General features: G+C 38.5%; 1 long non-coding RNA gene across 1 annotated transcript; it reads right to left on the bottom strand.

Annotated features, from left to right (window-relative positions):
• Positions 1 to 1,230: 1,230 nt before the first annotated feature.
• Positions 1,231 to 6,215, bottom strand: LOC140894791 (uncharacterized). The gene is made up of 3 exons (XR_012153943.1): positions 6,150 to 6,215; positions 1,510 to 1,878; positions 1,231 to 1,352 (listed from the first exon to the last, which is right to left on the bottom strand). It is a non-coding gene; the product is annotated as an uncharacterized lncRNA (long non-coding RNA).
• Between the last annotated feature and the right edge of the window lie 13,872 nt (positions 6,216 to 20,087).

The raw sequence follows: 20,087 nt of genomic DNA, 5'->3' as shown, positions 1-20,087 counted from the left end.
ACTTGGTACACCCACGGTTTTGGCCAACCAAGTGGTCGACTGATTAATCTGGTACTGCACTAACAGCTACCAAGTAAGCCATGGCCAACATGCAGATTATGGTTGAGGGAGTTAGGGATGATGCAGGCTGGCTATGCAGGCCTTATATAGTGATATATATGGCATGCACTTATTATAAAAACTGACTTCAATTATTTTAGCCAAGGGAAATAAAACAGGCTGGCTATGCAGGCCTTAGAGTAATAAATAACCTTCATGTCTGGAGGGCCGCATTCATAAAAACCTTCAAAATCATCAGAAAGCTTTGGGGTCAGATTTTTGGATGCATTTGGGCCCTGAATTTCAGATGACTTGTTTGATGTTACCATCTCAGAAGCTCGATCGGTGATGATTGGCATAACAGCAGCAAGTTGTGCCTTCAGTTTCTCCAACTCCTCCTTCAAAAGTTTAGTCTCTTCCAACTGTTTTTGGGAGATTTCCATCGTAGTTGTAGGGACTGATTCCCTTTTCTTTCTAGGAGTTTTGAAGAAAACTTGAGGTGTTACAAATCCGCCGACACCTCGAACCCTCCCATAATGTTCCTGGATGCCTAATGCAATGGTTAGGACATCATTCATTCCAGAAACTTTGAACTCTCCACTCTCCTTCTTTTCCAACAAGTCATCCTACATTTATAAGCATAACAAATTAATCCAAGAAATATATATATATATGAAGGCATTATGGAAATCGATAAAATTAAAAATTTACAATTTTTGCAGCGATTTCTGATGTCTCTGTGTTTATAATTTTTCCAGCTTTGTCCTCACGAGCTTTGCGCCAAAGAATTGATCTGTCAACTTCTTCATCTCTGGCAATTATATTTTTCTCCTTCTGCAATTCAAAAATTTAGAATCTTACAAGTACGTGAATTCAACAAAAGAAGACAGTGTATTATACACGAAAAAATTGTTAAACGAATGATCAAAAGCTTACCAGCTCAGCCTCCAATCCAATGTAACCTTTTCGAGACAGTCTATGGTGATATTTACAATGCTTGGTCCATTCCTTTTGCTTTTCATGAGTAATCTATATCAGAATTTAATTCAGTTAAGTACGGAAATTAGTATTTGTTAAAATATACTTGGAAAAACTTAAAATACCTCCCACGATGGATCTAGTCGTGCATCCACAAAAGCCTTCCAATCTGCTACTGGTAGCTGATATTGACTTGGTGGAAAAATCAACGTTTCTGGATTATTTCTGTTGGGCCAGACATATCGACTAGTCAATTTGTTTTTGAAATCTCTCCATTTTTGAGCTGCTGAACTCATCACAGCTGACTGGCTTTGTGGCGCTACTTCAAAGACATTCTGAAACCAGAATATGTTAGTTGAATTATTGAATCGAATGGATTCAATCCCATAAAGAAAATTTCTGTGTATAGACAAGAAAGCTGTCAATGTAGAGAGTAATACAACATTGAACCAATTAATGTTCATATTTATTATGTTTGGAAGATAAACTTACCGATATCTCTTCCCAAACCTTCTGTTTTATGTTTTCTGGAACATCAGGCCACGATTTTATATTGATTGGCACCATGGATCTAGCAATGGAGCCAATGTATGATTGAAGTGCCCTCCCATTTGAGTTGTATGTTGGCCGCCCCAAGTCATCATAGTCAATCTTTGCTTTTTTTCCCCATCTTGCAGCTGCAGTTCGCTTAGCCATCATCGTACGACCTCGCTTGTTCTTTTGCACATCTACATGTTCTTCTCCATGAGTAAGTGCATGTGGCTCTGCATCTTCACTAGTCTTACCAACACTTAATCCATGCATCTCCTCAACTGCATCTTTATTTTTCTGCCTTCTCTTACTCATTATATGTGCTGTCCACTGCATAAGAATATTCAAACCACTATTAACATATAATGATAACATAAATATAAAAATAAGCATGATAAATAATAACAAAAACATAATAACATATACATAAACGTAAGGAAGAGACAAGATAGTTCATAACATCAAAATAAATAATAACAATAATAAAACTAATAAAAGTTCATAACATAAATTTTAGAAGTACAAAGAGTGTCTTCACTCATACATAACAAAAAATGATATAAAAGTGCAAAACATCATTTTTTTCTGTTCGATTCCCAGACACCCTCATGTTCTGTTCTAAAGTATCTTCCATGAACGGGAATCTCATGAGTAACAACATTGTCAATTGGTCGGGTCTCGGGAATATTATTCGAACAATCATCCTCCCCCTCGTAACACCTATTTGGCACTGGGAGCACAATAGACCATCCTTTTCTTGCTGGGTCATCAATATAAAAGACTTGATTGACTTGACTTGCAAGGACAAATTCATCATTCTTGTGCCCTCTTTTGTTCAAATTGACCAAGGTGAAGCCACATTCGTCGTTGTTTATTACTCCTTTGTCATTTGCAACCCAAGCGCACTTGAAAAGTGGAACTTGAAATTGATGATAGTCCAACTCCCATATTTCTTCAATCACACCATAGAAAGACACATCGGCCATCAAAGGATTTTTATCTTTGGCACTACTAACAAGCATGGTGTTTGCAACTAGAGAAACCCCACTGTTTTGGCAAACTCTCTCATCATCTCGCGCCTTTGTCTGGTATAAATTGTTATTTACCACATAACTACTATACTTGATGACTTGGGAGCGTGGTCCATGAGCCAACCATGTCAATGTCGATGTCGTTCCACCATTACGGCTGTCTATTTCAGCAGCCACCTGTAATTTATTTAATTTGAAAGAGTGATTAAAATAGTAGATGCAAATTACCGCAAAATGCTTCAAAAAATATTTATTCATCCACCCAACCTTTGCACGAAACCAGTCAATGAACCTCTTATTGTGGGCATCTTGTATCCATCTTTCATCTTTCTCTTTTTTCGGAAATATCGATTTCAGAAAGGTCTTGTGTTCACTGTGGAAATATTTTTCCATTAATTTTTAAAAGACAGCAGATATTGACAGATCAAAGAAGTGCAGAACTAAGTATTAATGCCATAACTTACATTATGTAGGGAAATACTTCTCCAGTATTTTCCAGCACTGTCAAATGTGCTTGTAGCATATCACTTTGTCGCACTGTCATTGGTGTGTTACATGCTAAGAAGCCAGGAACGTTTGAATTGGGGTCTCGGATTGATTGAGGGATCCCAACAGGATCAACTTCATTGAGGTATTCAGAACAAAACTCAATTGCTTCTTCTGCTGAATATCTCTGAACAATGCAACCTTCAGGATGTTTTCGACTGCCAACATAACTCTTAAACACTTTCATGCATCTTTCGAATGGATACATCCACCGGAAGCAAACAGGTCCACATAATCGAACTTCTCGAACAAGATGGACTGTTAAGTGCACCATAACATCAAAGAAAGAAGGGGGAAAATACTGCTCCAATAAGCACAGCGTAACAACCAAGTTAGATTGCAGCTTATCTAACTTGGCTACATCTATAACCTTACTACAAATATCTTTGAAGAAGAAGCAAAATCTTATGATGGCGTATCTAACATGTTTTGGCAGCGCATCACGTATGAGTATTGGCAGGAAATGCTGCATTAGAACATGACAATCATGAGATTTCAAACCAGACAACTTCAGCTCAGACATGGACACAAGATTCTTCATGTTCGATGAGTAACCTTCTGGAACTTTTATATCCATTAACGACTGGCACACTTGTAACTTCTCTTTTTTTGTGAATGAGCATGCACTAGGAGGAATATATGTTTTTTTCTCTCCAAATTCAGGTCTCAATTCAGGCCTAACTCCCATTTGAAGCATGTCCAACCTAGCTGCCACATTGTCCTTAGTTTTTCCTTCAACATTCATCAAAGTATTAATGAGGGACTCAAAAACATTCTTCTTGATATGCATCACATCGAGACAATGTCTAACATGCAGGTGTTTCCAATAAGGAAGATTGAAAAAAATTGACTTTTTCTTCCAACATTTTCTGAAATCTGTTGCTCCTAAATCCTTTTCATCTGTACTGCCTTCCACATTATTCTCCTTCTCCTTCTTTCTCTTTTTACCTTTCACACTGATCTTCTTTCCAAACTCACACTTTATGTTCGAAAGCTTGTCATATAAGGTAACCCCAGATAATGGTGTAGGTGTATCTCCATCTTCTTCTACGCCATTGAACTCCTTAGTCTGCCTCCGATAGGGATGAAACCTTGGTAAGAATCTTCTATGACCAAAAAATGACATTTTCCTCCCATTTTCCAAATGCTTTGCATAAGTATTTTCTCCGCATACTGGACATGCAAAATAACCATGTGTAGTACATCCACTAAGGTTACCATAGGCTGGAAAGTCATTGATGGTCCATAATAAAACTGCTTTAAGAGTGAAAAACTGTTTTCGATAAGCATCATAGACACCATCAACTCCTTCCCACAATCGTTGCAAATCTTCAACTAGCACATCAAGGTAGACATCTATATCGTTACCTGGCTGTTTAGGTCCAGAAATGAGTATAGTTAACATTATGAATTTCCTCTTCATGCACATGTTTGGAGGCAGATTATATGTGGCCAACATGACTGGCCAGCAGCTGTACCGACTACTAAGGTTGCTATGGGGATTAATTCCATCAGCTGCAAGTGCTAAGCGAAGATTTCTTGGCTCACTTTCAAAGTCGGGCCACATATGATCAACCAACCTCCAACATGGTGAATCAGACGGATGACGTAACTGACCAGCAACTCTTGTGGTTTCTTTATGCCAAGTTAAATTTTTTGAGGTCTCTAAAGATTTATACATACGTTTGAATCTTGGTATGGGGGGAAAATACCACATCACCTTGGCAGGAACACATTTCTTCTCAATGTTCTTCTTGTTTAGCTTCCAACGCGACAAGCCACATTTAGGGCAACTTACACAGTCTTTATATTGTTTTCTATAAAGGATGCAATCATTGGAACAAGCATGGATCTTTTCATGGCTCAACGACAAACAACTCAATGTCTTTTTTGCATCATACGTTGAAGATGGCAGATTGTGATTATCTGGTAGCATATCCCCAAAATCTGTTAATAGATCTGAAAATAGAGCATCACTCATCCCATGCCTGGCTTTGGTATTGTACAGTTTCACTAGTGCACTCAACTTTGTGTAACGCTTACATCCATTGTACAATGGTTTCTCTGCGTCCTCCAAAAACTTCACAAATTCTTCTGGATTTTCTGTGTAGTTCTCGTATGCTGCCTCACACATATTAGTTGTTTCAAAGTCTTTGTGATAATCATCAGTTGGATCCTGGTTGGTACTCCAATTTACTCTATCATTTTCGGCAGACTCGCCATGCCAAATCCAATTAACATAATTTTGACTAAAACCATGAAAAAAAAGATGCTCTCGAATCGATGTAACCGGTCCTTTTTTCAGATTTATACATTTGCAACAAGGACAATGAATGAAATTGGGGTCAACGTGGAGATTTTGCAAACAACTGCTGATGAACTGTTCAACACCCTCCTGATACTGTTTGGATCTTCTATCCGAGCGAATCCAAGATTTATCCATAATTCACAACTTATCTTCAACAAACAATTAAATTTATGAAATTTATATATAATAACAAATACTAAAAGATTAATATACAAGAATCATGAATGATTTCCACTTCAAGTTCTAGTTACTTGGTTTTTAAAAACCAAAGGGATTTTTTAAAAAATCATTGTGACTCCAAAAATCAATGCTAATTTTAGGAATAGTTCCAGAAAAAAATTTTAAATTCAAATATGACCGAGCCAAGCTCTAATACAGTAAACTATTTTCAAAATCAAGAATGAATACTTTTGATTTCAAAGTAAAAACGGGAAATTAATTTTACTAGTGAACAGAAATAAAAAATATAATATGCAAAATATTAATTTATTTAAACAAAAAATGACAAATAACTTAATTTTTCAAGCACAAAGGCTAGGAAATTAATTTAGCAGTCTTATCGAGCACAATTACAAGCATAAGAAACGAAATTCCCAATGCGAACAATGAATCATCATATAATCAAAATATTGTAAGCACATGGAGAAAATATGCGACCAGGTTTAATTTCAAAGCACATTAAACGTCCACTGAAGCAGAAAAAGTTCAAAAAATACCTGCTTTTGTTGCGGCTAGAGCTAGGATGCTACTTTCAAGTTCAGCTTGTGTCTGAAAAGTAGCTGCAGCAAAATCAATAACACATGCTATAGTTTTTAGCTCATTGTGAGTGAAAGAAAACTACCAAATGCTTTATCATTGCCCTACTGGTGTATAGAGTATAAACCAACACAATATCACAATTATTTTCTTTGTGCATCTCGAATCCTCTTTGAAATTGATACATGTTGAAAGGAATAACATGCCATATTGAGTAAACCTACGTTTCACAAGGGAAAATTGCATCTTTTTTAAATCAAGTAAGTTAATAGGAGGAAATTAAATAATGTACGACACAATTTGAATCAACAAAATATAATAAGTACTGTTTGTATGTTTACGCGAGGGGAAATAATAAATACTTGTCAAATTGTTGCTGAAGCAACAGAAGCTATAGTGCAGGAAAACCAAAAAAAAATACACCAGATGGAGTGGTAACTAATAGAACAGTAGATTGTTTAGCAAAGAAAGCAACATAAAATAAATTACTAGCATTATATTGTCGAATGATTCAGGCATGTCCAGTGTTGGATCCAACACTCCAAAGACCAAACGAATTGATAGGTAACTTTTTTTCAGTGTTTCCTCCATTCAAACTGTCATCTACTCAGTATCAATTTCCCATTATATTTTGCATCAAACCCTTACATGTTACTTAACTTGTCCCCAAGACCCTACATGAAAAACTCTCTAACCAAAGACCAAAGCTGCTTCTAACCACAATGGCATAGAATATACTCACGTAAAAAATGTTGTTACTTGAAATAGCAACTCGCACAAATTATTTGACATCATTCCCAAGCTACTGTGTGACACAACAACTCATGCATTCTGAACAACTGAAGCTAAGCGCTTTAAGAAATAGCAGAATTATGAAAACTATGATGTGGCGACTAACTCAAAGTCATTTCCTTTAAGAAAAAAGGCTAACATTTGACATTTCTCTATTTTCAAAACACCTAAAGCAGCTCTAGTACCACAATATGCTTTATAATTTTCAATGTTCAAGGTACATATTTGTGGAAACCACTCAAAAAAAAAAATACCTACATTTTAAAGTAAAACCCAAACCAAAACAAAATCTAGCCTACAGAATGTTTAAAAAACCAAATTCCTCCACAGATAAACTATATTTACACACACACACACACACACACACCACACATACAACACTCCTCTATATGCGCAAGCATAACTATATAGATAGAGTATCACAATAACACAGCTAACACAAATGGAACAGAGAGACGATGAATCAAATCAAAACCTGAATTACTAAAGAATTTTTTTTAACGGGAACAAAGCTTAAAGAATACATTTGCTCGCGGGCCTAAACACAGAGATATATAGGGTTCGTCCTTTGACAAGAAAAACTAAATATGTATGATGATTAACCTTGCACTTCAAAGATTTAACTAAATGGTCGTTTCTCATACGGTGGAAAAGAAGTTGGGCCGTGAGAAGGATTTTAATCAAAACGAAATTAATGATGGCTAATATTTAAGTTGAATGAATCAATAGAGAAGGATTTTGTTCGGCAAAAAAGGTTCAGAGATAGAAAAGGAAACATACTTTCTGCACTGAAATCTTCCAAAACATGTAAAACATAAATTGAAAAAAAAAATAGAGAGATTAAGACCTTTTTCTTTCGAAATAGGGTGTTGGCGTCGGTTCCCGGCGGTGGTTGATGGGGGGCGGCTGAAGAAGAAAGGGATCGAGCAGCTAGCTAGCTAGGTTTTCTTTCCCACAACAAAGAAGAAAGGGGATCGGATCGTGTGTTGTTTTTCACAAGTGTTGAGTAAAAATATCCGTTTATTTTTTACTTCATCAATTATAATAAAAATATTAATTTTTTTACTTATTACTTCAGCAATTATAGTGTGCCGAAGTAAAATACTGTCCAAAATAATTAGTGAAGCCCGCGTTTTTCAAGTACCGAAGTAAAAGGTGTGTTTTTACTTCATCCTGGTTAGTACCGAAGTATATTGTTACCTTTTACTTCGTATTTACTAATTGACGAAGTAAAAACTGACGAAGTAAAAGCCCATTTTTCTACTAGTGTACACATGCAAACACACTGAAATACACCCAAAAACGCATGCACACACACTAAAATACACCTAAATATCAAAATTTAAAAGCCTAAAATGCAAATATACCTCAAAGTTCGAAATAAAGCTCAAAATATGCAAAATGAACGGTAAGCGGTGGAAGACGACGGGCTAGGCGGCAAATGAAGACGGCGGTTGGTTGCGCTTATCGTGTACGCCCAAATTACCCGACTCACTCAGATAAATAAAAATATGTAGTAGTGTGAGTAGGGATCGTTTCCACGAGGAAAGATAAAATTCCGTGTTCTTTAAAAATACAAAATAGTAAAAATGGGGATTTTGGTTTGAGAATTAAACTCCACAAATGTAAAAATAATAATGAATGCAATTTTATAAATTATCACAATGGTAAATCACAATGGAAAATTCAATAAGAGACAAGCCTTGGTTTTGGTCGATTACACCTTTGATTTCATTCGTTCGATCATCGATTATCTAAAAATATTTAATCATGTTGAATATTCATCATTGGAAATTAAATTCCCGTTTCACCTTAATCGTAGTTAAATAGATACAAGCGTTCTAAGATAACCCTTATCAATGAATTAACCTAATACAAGCGATTAGATTTAAACCCACGATAGCATATAACTAGTGAAACTGATAAATCTAGACAACTCATACAAAAGCGGATGAATTTAGCCTAGTCAATTGTTATCCCTACAATTCATAATCTCACAAGCGGACGATTATTAATCGTAGTTGCTTCGCAAATCAGAAAATTCAAACAATTACGGATTCGAATTCCAATTTAGCAATAGATTTTATATAAAAATCATTAGGTGATCAATCTAATAATCAAACATAAAATCATGAAATAAACTAGAATAACACTTGATATTCAACAATAATCAAACTTTGTAAAACATAAATCTCACGAAGAATTTAATCAAAGGCTTCGTCTTCCTAAACCAAGTAATAAAAACTAGCCAACACAATTCATGAAGAACAAATTACAAAACATAAGGAAAGGAAGAATTCTACAAATTTAAGATGAAACCTAGTCTTTGCAAAAGATCAATCTTCAATCCCTCCTTGGAAGTGCTCTTCTACTCTCTAGAACTTCAATAATGAACCTCTCCCTCGGCCCCTTCCCATGTAAAGATAAGTCTAGCAATTAAGAATAGTTTCCAAAACATCAAAATCATGCAAAAATAACACTATTTTGCCGACAGCGCGGGCGCGCCAATAAGTCGCGCGGGCGCGCGATACCTTTGCATTCTAAAATTTGAGAGTGGCGCGGGCGCGCCATAAAGCTGCGCGGGCGCGCAGTGCTCACGCATTTCAATTCTGAGGAGTGGCGTGGGTGCTCGATGGGACTGCGCGGGCGCACCATATCTTTGCATATTACAATTCTCAAGGGGCGCGGGCGCGTACATTGCTGGGCGCGCGCGCGATGCTCACGCATAAAATCCCTGCTTCCTACAGTCACTCGCGCTGGCGCTCGATTAGTTGGGCGGGCGCGCCATGCCTTCGAATTCATAAATTTCTAAATTCTCCAAGTCTTCAACTCTTGATCTTTTCTTCTCTCTTTTGCATTTAAATCCAACAATTCAATTTCAAAGACTTGATTCCTTCAAACAACAAAAACAACACAAAAGCGCTTAACAACGACAAATAAAACACAAGATTCAAGTTAAATACTAAGCAATATAAGCGCATAAAATGCACTTATCAAATTCCCCCAAACTTGAACTCTTGTTCGTCCCGAACAAAACCAAATAACTAACAAAACAAACAAACAAAACACTCCAGAAACAACAAGAATTATCGTGGATCAATAGCCTCAGCAATAAAATCAAAATTTTTAAATCCAATCAAATCATATCCTCCTAACATTGGAAAATTGCTTTAACAAGAGACATAGCTCAACCTTGTAGACTTTTAGACTCCGCAACTCACGTTCATAACATTCTCCCCCAAACTCAATTCAAACATCTTTAGATCATGAGGACTTTCAAGGTAAATCAGGATCAACATGAAGGATATTCAATCAAAAATGCTCACAATCAAATTAGCTCAAGAAAGAAAATAGTGTGTGCGTGTTTTGATCAAAATTCATATTCATCAAAAATGTTAATCGATAATCCATAAGCTAAACTCTTACAACCCCTCTCCACTAGTATATTAGGCGACTGTGACTCGGTCCATAGGTCTTATTCGGCTTATAATGTAAGGCTGAGTTTATGGCTACAAACGAAGGAAAGAATTCAAAGAGGGAGTAAAATATGATTTCATCTCATAAATCCACTCTTTTTTATTCACATGGAAAGTTCTTTCTATTCTTTCAACTCCATTTTTTTTTCTTTCATTTTCAACTCGCCTTTTATTCATAGTTTTCTCTTTCTTTTATTTTTCATTATCTCCACTACTACACTTCTTTTGAATTTTTTTTCCATTACAATTCTCAACACACTATCTCTTTATTAGCATTCAAATCAAGAGTATAAAAATCAACATGCAATTACTCCCTAAAGGTAGAAAATAGTGTTTAAGCTGCAGGTAGTAGTTGTATGACCTTGAAATAATGTCGAATGGGGTTTATCACACGTTTGCATGCATGCAATTCATTTTCAATTAAGTTCAAAAGAGGTACTAGGGACACAATGTATAAGGGTTGGCTTGAAAGGCTCAATCGTATCCAGAAAAAAATTGCCTATCTCATTCCTAAGTCACAGTATACCCGTATTGCGCCTCGAGGGATGTTCAAGCTAGTTCTAGATTAATCTCTCTCCACAATTAACTCATATGAATTCAATCAGTGCAGAAAAAGAAAAATCACCAACAGTAAACGGTGATTTTGCACAACAAATACTTAACAAACGCACCTCATTTGCTTATGTAAATGTGAAAGCTCAAAGGGAAACTAAGGATAATTCATGAATTAATCAATAAAGGCCCAAAGGATCCAAAAACGCCTCAATCCTATCAATATCTGTCTGCTTCAAAATTCAGGATCAAACAAAATTCACCGAGTATATAGGAGTTTCAAGTCCACTTGGTCAAAATTTTTGAAAAATTTATTTGTCAAGGAGGCAGACATTCGAGGATTCAATTTCTCAAATAAAACAACTAAAAATCATCATTGGCTATCTTTCCACTTACTTCTTTTTATTTCAAACAACTCACACAAAAAAAAAACAAAAACCAAAACCAAAACAAACACAACTGAAACTCAAATAAATAAATAAAAACAAAGCAAACTCAATTCAACTTGAAATTCCCCCCAAACTTAGGTACATACATTGCCCTCAATGATATGACAATATAAAAGAACAGAAAAATAGGACATGTACCCCGGGTGATGACCTTCAGTGGTCACCACCATCACCATCATGACGCGGATCAGCAGGAGGGTCAGTCGGGCCAAATGTCGGAGGCCACTGTGGTCGTGGAGGTAGGAAGCTGGCACCATCGGGGAAGTAGCGCGGGAGAACAGCGGTAGAGAGGTCCATCATATAGTCCATAAAAATTCCAGATGTCTGCTGAAGAGCTCGCATCTCCTCTCTCTACTGCTGCTGCTCCTGTCGTGACAGTCGCACCTCTTCCTCCAACCTAGTCAAGCGATCAGTCACAGAAGGAACCGACTGATGCTGGGGTGCCTGCGCTCGATGGGCTGCAGCTCTCTCTGCACGTGCCCGCTTCTGTGCCAGAGGTATCAAGCGGGCATTGAAGTCAAAAGCAATGGCTGCGATGGGCTTCAATATTTCTTCATTGGATTCCCACTCCACACCTGCCTCCTCACAAGGATCAAAAATAATAACAGGCGGGGCCAAACCACCGCTCGTCTTTCCTCCCACAACACGCAGAATCGTCTCCTGACAGATCAGTCCCAAATCAATGGACTTCCCCTCCACAATGCAGTAGAGCAAGATAGCTCTATCCCGAGTAACCTCGTGCTCATGATCAGTCGGCTGCAGGCGAGCACAAATAAAGTTATACCACAGCTTCACCTCGTGCTGCAGCTCGGTCTTCCTCAACTTGGATGGCATACCATCTCGACCATATCACCACTCGGCCCCCGGTAGACAGATGCGACGAATAACCGCGTCATAATCAATGTCGCTATTCTTGAATTCTTGGTATTCATCGTGATATACCGGTGGAATCTTGAAAAGAGTGTAATGGAGTGGGCGTCAAATGGGACCATCTTTGCACGCACGAGGCCCTTCAATTGAACATGCTTCACTTTGAGATTGGCGTAGAATTCTCGCACCAAAGGAACAACCGCATTCTGTGGTTGCTTTGCAATTTGTTGCCATTGTCGGGCAACAACTTCCCGACCAATACTCGACATATAATTACTAGGCTCAAAACCAACCGACGTGTCGAACTCTCGCTCGGCTAAGATATTTTTCCCTAGCCATTCCTGATAATAAGTAGCGGCCTGGGCGTTCCAGAAATGCCTAGTATTCTCAGAAGGAGCGGGAGCAGAGGAAGAGGAAGCACCAAATTTCATTTTCTTCTTTGGCACCATTTTTCAAACACCTTGTGGGCACTTAGGAGACGAATTCACAAATGCAAAAAAAAAATCACCTTCCCTCCCCCAAACTTCGACAATATACACCACAAACCACTCCACAATCCACAACAATCCAATCCACAATAATTTCTCCCCCCAAAATTCAACAAAATCCAACTTCACAAATCTAATCAAAATTAACTTTCGGGTTGAAGAAGAGCTTCAAATCCCGAATAGGAAAGCCACACTTACCCAAATTGAGATAGAACACGACGTCGATTTTGAAAATCTCCAAACAATGCCCTCGAATGATATGCATGACTCGAACGAATGTGAAGCTTCTTCGAAGGTGATTGGAGATAAATTGTCGATGGGTGAGTGGGATTTGAGAAGATTAATCACTTCAACGCAAAAAATCCGTGAAGAAGGAGTGATTTCGTGCGATTGAGGGTTTAGGGTTTTAGGGATTTTGAGAATTTTAAAAGAGTTGGGGAAAAAATGAGGCTTCAATCGCGATTATTGCCCTTTAAAATCCCGTCGCACGCGCGCGCAGTGTCTGCGCACTTTGTAATTTTTCAAAATATTGGATCGCGCGGGCTCACAATGGAGTGGGGCGCGCGCGCGATGTCTTCGCATCTTGTGATTTTTAATTTCCAGGACTCGCGCGGACGCTCAGTAGAATGGGGCGCGCGCGCGATAGCTTCGCATTTCTAATATTTTTGGCAAGAGGAGTTGAGAGGGCGCGCAATGGAGTGGAGCGCGCGCGCGTGAGCTTCGCATTTTGGATTCTTTTCCTGACTTGAAAGGGCGCGGGCGCGCGATAGGATGGGGCGCGCGCGCGATAGCTTCGCATTTGGTGATTTTTTTGATTTTTAAGGGGCGCGGGCGCGCGATAGGATGGGGCGCGCGCGCGATGTCTTCGAGTTTGATCAAATTTGAGTGACAAAACCTGCAGAAAAATAAAACTAAATCAAATCTCAAGCCACGCACAATAATTACAGAAAAACGAACAACACACGCCAAAGGAAACGCATAAAACAGAGGTACAAAGACGAAAAACAATAAAAATTTGGGTTGCCTCCTAAACAGCGCTTGGTTTATTGTCGTCAGCCCGACTGGATGCTGTGAACTTATTCAATCTGTGGTGGATCATCTAGTGTGTTATCATGCGTATCCTATTTCTCATTCGCTTGTACTCCTTCAAAATGTGCTTTAATCGTTGGCCATTCACCTTGAATGTTTTTGCAGTTTTCAAGCTTCATATTTCCACTGCACCATGAGGAAATACATCAGTGATAAAAAATGGGCCAATCCATCTAGAACGCAACTTACCTGGGAATAATCGAAGTCGTGAGTGATATAGCAAAACTTTTTGACCGACTTCAAACACCCTTCTAGATATCATCTTGTCATGGAATGCCTTTGTCTTTTCCTTGTAAATTTTGGAGCTCGCATATGCTTCATTGCGTATCTCTTCTAGTTCTTGCAACTGCAGCTTTCTATGCGCTCCACTCTCATCCGTTTGCATGTTGAAATTCTTAATAGCCCAGTAGGCTCGATGCTCCAATTCGACAGGCAAATGGCATGGTTTCCCAAAGATCAATCGATATGGGGACATCCCAATCGGTGTCTTGAACGCGGTTCTGTACGCCCACCGTGCATCGTCCAAGCGCAAACTCCAGTTTTTCCTAGTAGGATTCGCTGTTTTCTCCAAAATGGATTTTATTTCTCGATTTGAAACCTTGGCTTGGCCATTCGATTGCGGGTGATACGCAGTAGAGAGTTTGTGCGTTAGATGATATTTCTTCAGTAAGCTGGCCACAGTCCGGTTGCAAAAATGCGTTCCTCTATCACTAATGAGTGCTCTTGGAATTCCAAATCTAGAGAAAATATTGTGCTGAATAAATTCTGCAACCACTTTAGAATCATCAGTACGGGTGGCCTTAGCTTTCACCCATTTCGAGACATAGTCTACCGCAAGTAATATATAAATAAATCCATATGAACTAGGAAAAGGTCCCATGAAGTCGATGCCCCATACATCAAAGATTTCACAAATTAAAATGGGTTGCTGAGGCATCTCCTTACGCTGGGATATATTACCTGTCTTTTGACATTGAGCACATGACTTACAAAACATGTAAGCGTCCCGAAATATGGATATCTAGAAAAATCCACAGTCCAATACCTTCCTAGCCGTTCTTTTGGCTCCAAAATGGCCACCACTAGCATATGAGTGACAAAATGTGAGAATTGGGATTACCTCACTTGTAGATACACATCGTCGTATGACTTGATCAGCGCAGTGCTTCCACAAGTATGGATCATCCCACACATAATATTTAGCGTCACTTCAGACCTTAGCTTTCTGTGCCCTAGAGAATTCAGACGGAAATCCATTAGTAACTAAATAGTTCACAATGTTTGCGTACCATGGTAATTCCGTGCTGTCTGAAAACAACTGCTCATCGGGAAACTCCTCTCTCAAATTCAGTTCTTCATCCACATGAGCTAGGCGACTCAAGTGATCAGCCACTCGATTTTCTGTTCCTCTCTTGTCCTTAATTTCCACATCAAATTTGCTCAACAGTAGTATCCACCTTATCAACCTTGGTTTTGCCTCCTTCTTCGCCATCAGAAAGCGAAGAGCTGCATGATCAGAATAAACAATGATTTTAGCACCAAGTAAATATGAACAATATTTCTCTAAAGCAAACACTGCTGCTAAACGCTCCTTTTCAGTAGTGGAATAATTTCTTTGGGCATCATTGAGAATACGCGATGCGTAGTAAATAGCATGCGATGCCTTTCCAATTTTCTATCCCAGCACTGCTCCTACGGCATAGTCACTGGCGTCACACATAATTTCGAATGGTTTGGTCCAGTCCGGTGGTTGGATGATTGGCGCTGAAGTCAATGAGTTCTTGAGTTTATCAAAAATATTTTTACACGACTCATTAAATTCAAACTCCACATCCTTCTGCAACAGTTGCACATAGGGGATGCAATATTGGCAAAATCCTGAATATACCTCTTGTAAAAATCTGCATGGCCAAGAAAAGAGCGCACCTCCCGCACACTTACGGGGTAAGGTAGAAACTGAATAATATCAATTTTCGCTTTATCTACCTCCATTCCCTTAGATGATACGACATGACCTAACACTATACCTTGCCCAACCATAAATGACATTTTTCAGAATTAAGAACCAGGTTGGTCTCGACACATCTCTTAAGAACTAGAGCAAGATTAACAGACAGTCTTCGAAAGAGTTACCATAGACAGTGAAATCATCCATGAAGACTTCTAATATATGCTCTACAAAATCAGAAAAAATACTAACCATACACCGTTGAAAAGTAGCCGGTGCATTGCATAGTCCAAAGGGCATGCGTCGGTATGCAAAAGTTCCAAATGGGCATGTGAATGTCGTCTTCTCTTGATCTTCCGGGGCAATTGCAATATGAAAATAACCCGAATAACCATCAAGAAAATAATAATAAGGATGACATGCTAACCTTTCAATCATTTGATCAATAAAGGGAAGAGGAAAATGGTCCTTTCGGGTTCCGGCATTCAACTTCCTGTAATCAATACAAACTCTCCACCCATTTTGAATACGGGTGGGAACCAACTCGTCGTCCTTATTTTTCACCACTGTAATTCCAGTTTTCTTGGGTACCACTTGTACCGGACTTACCCACTGACTGTCTGAAATTGGGTAAATTACCCCTACTTCAAGTAACTTCAAAATTTCAGCTTTTACCACCTCCATCATAGGCGGATTCAATTTCCTTTGTGGTTGACGTGAAGGACTTGCACAATCTTCCATTAGAATTCGGTGCATGCATGTGGAAGGGCTAATTCCCTTGATATCCGCTATGGTCCATCCAATAGCAGTTTTATTCTCTTTCAGAACTTTGACCAGTTGTTCTTCTTGCTCGGTTTCCAAGCTGTTGGAAATGATTACTGGTAAGGTTTCTCCTTCTCCAAGGAAAACATACTTGAGATGTTTGGGAAGCGTTTTTAATTCAACCACTGGTGCCTGCAAAATAGATGGAAGACGCCGAGTATTAGAGATTGGTAAAGACAAATAAGAAACATCACCTGACTGAAGTAACTCAGGAGCACTGTTCAGAATTTTTTCAATTTCCTCCACTTCTCGACTGCATCTAATTCCCTCTTCTGTCTGCATAATGGGTGCGGTAATACCCACCTCTAGCTCATCTTTTCCTGTATGCTCAAAAACATCTTGGGCCAAGTAGTCCACAATATCAATAGAGTATGCAAAATCATCACTATTGGGATATTTCATGGCATCATAGATATTAAATTTCACCACCTCGCCATTAAATTCCATAGTAAGTGTGCCACTGTGAACATAAATTTTAGTTATGGAAGTTTTTAGGAATGGTCTGCCTAACAGAATAGGACTATTATGATCACCATTTTCCATTTCTAAAACATAAAAATCTGCAGGAAAAACCAACTCATTCACTTGCACTAGCACATCTTCGAATACTCCCCTAGGATATGCATTAGACCTATCAGCTAGTTGTATGACAATTCCAGTCTTACTCAATGGGCCAAGTTTCAAGGATGCATAAATAGAGTATGGCATGACATTAATCGATGCTCCTAGATCTAACATGGCTTTCTCAAGTCTAATGTTTCCTATTGTACATGGGATGGAAAAAAAACCTGGATCCTTGCACTTCGTGGGTAATTTTCTTTGGATGACTGCAGATACATTTTCGCCTAATTCCACTTTCTGACAACCTTTTAATGTTTGTTTCCTCTTTGCTGTGCACAACTCCTTCAAAAACTTTGCGTATCGAGGTACCTGCTTGATAGCATCTAGCAATGGAATATTAACCTCACATCTACGAAAAGTTTCATAAAGCTCTTTAATTCCCTCACCTTTCCTAGAATCCTTAAGTGCTAAGGGAAAAGGTGCAACGGGCTTATATTCAGATAAAGGAGGAAACTTACCTCTTGGCGATTCATCCTTGGGTGCTTTTTCTTCACTTACCTTTTTTTCTTCTTCTTCTTTTTGCTTCTCTTCGGGTTCAATCTCAACTTCTTTTTCTTGTACCTTCAATTCCTTTCCAGTTCTAAGCGTTATCGCGCTTGCATTCTCTCTCGAGTTTACCACAGTTTGAGATGGTAGACTGCTGGAACTTTGTGCTTTGAGCTTGTTGATTGCTGTAGCGAGTTGTCCCATTTGAGTAGTTAAGTTTTGGATACTCGTCCGGGTGTCCTGTTGAAAAGCTACAGTATTAGTTGCAAGTTCCTTAACTATATTTTCGAGAAACTGACCTGGTGTTGGTATTTGAGGTCTTTGCTGTTGCTGTTGATGTTGAGGATATTGAGGATGTTGAGGATACGGTGGCCTATAATTTTGATTATACGGTGCTTGAGGCCCCGGTTGACTTGCTTGAGGATTCCCGTATCTCAGATTCGGATGATCCTTCCAACCAAGATTAAATGTGTTGGAATAAGGATCATATTTTCGCTGGGGTGGTCCAGGAAATCCTCCAGTAGCATTGACCTGTTCAACCGATTCTTCTTGAAGTGTAGGACACATATCAGTGGCGTGTCCTATTGCAGCGCAAATGCCACATGCCTTTGAAGTCTGTCCATTCCCTACAGCCATCTGACGCACAAGATTCGTTAATTCAATTAATTGCTGTTCAAGGGAAGAGACATTTACCTCGTTGTTTCTTCTAGGTGCATGATCAATTCTGGAAGTGCCAAATTGCTGAAAATTGGCAGCCATGTTTTCAATCAAATTCCTTGCTTGCACCGGAGTTTTATCCACAAAAACTCCTCCACTAGCCGCATCCAACATACTCCTGTCATGAGGTAGCAAACCTTCATAGCAATATTGAATTAAGAGGTTTTCACTTATATGATGTTGCGGGCAACTAGCGCATAGATTTTTGAACCGCTCCCAATACTCGTGAATTTACTCCCCCATCATCTGCTTGATTCCATAGATCTCTTTCCGGATGTTTGCTGCTCTCGATGCTGGAAAATATTTTTCGAGAAAAATTCTTTTCATGTCAGTCCAGGCTGTGATCGATCCAGAGGGCAAGTAGTATAGCCAATCCTTAGCAGCACTCTTCAAAGAGAAAGGAAAGGCTCGAAGTTGGATTTGCTCCTCTGTTACTCCATATGGCTTCATGCTAGTGCATACTACATGGAACTCCATTAGATGCTTATGAGGATCTTCACCTGCAAGACCATGGAAAGAAGGAAACAAATGAATTAATCCAGATTTTAATTCGAATGTAGCATTATTTTCTAAGGGAGGAAAAGTAATGCATAAAGGTTGTTGATTCAAATCTGGAGTGCCCAATTGTCTAAGGCTCAAGTTTGCATTATTAGCCATCTCTTCTTCTTCTTCTTCTTGTCTTCTACGAGCTTCTCGCCTACGCCTATGCAAATTCCTTTCAATTTCCGGATCGTAGGGGACTTCTTCTTCAGACGAAGAATCACCTGAAAGCATGAATGATGGGAGATGTACTAGAAACACAGAAAATAAGAGAGTGAGATAAACAAAAAATTTAAAAAGAACACAAAAAATTTAATACCAGTCCCCGGCAACGGCGCCAAAATTTGGTTGCGCTTATCGTGGATGCCCAAATTACCCGACTCACTCAGATAAATAAAAATATGTAGTAATGTGTGTAGGGATCGTTCCCACGAGGAAAGATAAATTCCGTGTTCTTTAAAAATACAAAAATAGTAAAAATGGGGATTTTGGTTTGAGAATTAAACTCCACAAATGTAAAAATAATAATAAATGCAATTTTATAAATTATCACAATGGTAAATCACAATGGAAAATTCAATAACAGACAAGCCTTGGTTTTGGTCGACTACACCTTTGATTTCATTCGTTCGATCATCGATTATCTAAAAATATTTAATCATGTTGAATATTCATCATTGGAAATTAAATTCCCGTTTCACCTTAATCGTAGTTAAATAGACACAAGCGTTCTAAGATAACCCTTATCAATGAATTAACCTAATACAAGCGATTAGATTTAAACCCACGATAGCATATAACTAGTGAAACTGATAAATCTAGACAACTCATACACAAGCGGATGAATTTAGCCTAGTCAATTGTTATCCCTACAATTCATAATCTCACAAGCGGACGATTATTAATCGTAGTTGCTTCGCAAATCAGAAAATTCAAACAATTACGGATTCGAATTCTAATTTAGCAATAGATTTTATATAAAAATCATTAGGTGATCAATCTAATAATAAAACATAAAATCATGAAATAAACTAGAATAACACTTGAT

Source organism: Henckelia pumila, chromosome 4 (genome assembly GCF_033568475.1).
Source record: "Henckelia pumila isolate YLH828 chromosome 4, ASM3356847v2, whole genome shotgun sequence".
In the NCBI taxonomy this organism is placed as follows: domain Eukaryota; kingdom Viridiplantae; phylum Streptophyta; class Magnoliopsida; order Lamiales; family Gesneriaceae; genus Henckelia; species Henckelia pumila.
Note: the sequence above shows the minus strand (reverse complement) of the source record. Positions and strands in the feature narration are given on the sequence as shown.